Source organism: Peromyscus leucopus, chromosome X (genome assembly GCF_004664715.2).
Source record: "Peromyscus leucopus breed LL Stock chromosome X, UCI_PerLeu_2.1, whole genome shotgun sequence".
In the NCBI taxonomy this organism is placed as follows: domain Eukaryota; kingdom Metazoa; phylum Chordata; class Mammalia; order Rodentia; family Cricetidae; genus Peromyscus; species Peromyscus leucopus.
The window spans coordinates 77,037,501-77,038,920 of record NC_051083.1 but is presented as its reverse complement, the minus strand read 5'-3'; the positions used below and the strand labels follow the sequence as shown (position 1 = coordinate 77,038,920).

The window sequence follows — 1,420 nt, the reverse complement described above, 5'->3', positions numbered from 1 at the left end:
CAAAGATTTACTTTTATAATTTCTTATTTTCAGAAATAACAATATTAGTCAAATTTAAAAAAGAATATTTTGCCTCTTCAAAGAAATTGTCAGTATCAAGATATCCAAGAAATAAATAATTGTAGCATATGATCATTTGTAAATTATCAAGTTACTGCAGTGTTCCATGCTTTCCAAATTTTGATATAAAATGCCAGAATTTATCTCGGACCAAATATTCTGACTTTGGCTCTTATTTTGTTAGCAAATATCAATATGTTTTAAATTATACTACAGAGTCCTAGTACTAAAAACAGCATACTGTGCTCGCTTCGGCAGCACATATACTAAAATTGGAATGATACAGAGAAGATTAGCATGGCCCCGGCGCAAGGATGACACGCAAATTCATGAAGCATTCCATATTTTTTAGGTCTTTCAAGCTTGCTAGTATCTCCAGACTAGGAAGATAGCTCTTCTAGTAGTGTTTGCCACTCAACCATGAAGACCTGCGTTCGATCCCCAGCACCCAAGGCAAAAACTGGGCTTGGTGTTGAACACTTGTTCCCAGTGCCAAGAAAGCAGGAATAGGCAGATCACTGTACTTTGTTGGCTAGCCAGCCCAGCCTAATCGATGAGCCCAAAATCCCCCTGACAAGCCCTGTTGAGAAAATAAGGTGAGGCAGGTGAGCTGTTTCAGTTGGTAGAGGCTCTCGCTACACAAGCCTTACAACTTGAATTAGATTTCCTATAACCCATGTAAAGGCGAAGGGAGAAAGCCAACTCCACGGAGTTGTCCTATAACCTCATGTGTGCTATGACACGTGTGCCCACATACACAAATAATACATTTTAAAACCTAACATGATGTGCCTTTTGTTCCCTGGGCTGTAGGGATCACGTTCCTCCTCAGCCGGGGATGGAGGCCAAGATCAGTCTGTGAGGAGCATCTTCGTCAAGGCTGCCGTGAGTGGGCAGCCTTGTTTTCCTGCCTCAGACATTGAAAAAAAAAAAAAAAAAAAAAAAAAAAAAAAAAAAAAAAAAAAAAAAACCTAACATGAAAAGCTGAAGAACAACTGAGGTTGACTTCAGGCCTCCACACCTGCAGACACAAACATAAATATCAATAAAAATTATTCAGCAAATTGTTAGGCCTGCAACCCAGTAGCACTTGAAAGAGAGAAGAAAATTATGGCTCAGTAGCATTTGTATTAGGAATGCAAGTATAATTCAGTTTTAGACTATCTTAATATAGTGTTAAAGAAAAGACATTTGATCTGATAGAATTAAGTACTCATCAGAAAATGATAAAGAATTCACTAACATTGCAACTCTTACCTAGAGGCAAGCATCCTACCATTGAATCCAGAGTCTTTCTGATGAAGTCAGAACAGGAACATGTTTACTGTCTCCTTTACTAAACACCACATGAGAACTTCAG

The 1,420-nt window shown here is 38.3% G+C and overlaps 2 non-coding genes across 2 annotated transcripts; both read left to right on the top strand.

The window, feature by feature from the left end:
* The first annotated feature begins 302 nt into the window (after nucleotides 1-302).
* On the top strand, nucleotides 303-409 carry LOC114682747. Its single transcript, XR_003733086.1, has one exon. It is a non-coding gene; the product is annotated as a U6 spliceosomal RNA (small nuclear RNA).
* Nucleotides 410-849: 440 nt separating this feature from the next.
* LOC114682748 lies at nucleotides 850-982 on the top strand. The gene has a single exon (XR_003733087.1).
* The last annotated feature ends 438 nt before the right edge of the window (nucleotides 983-1,420 follow it).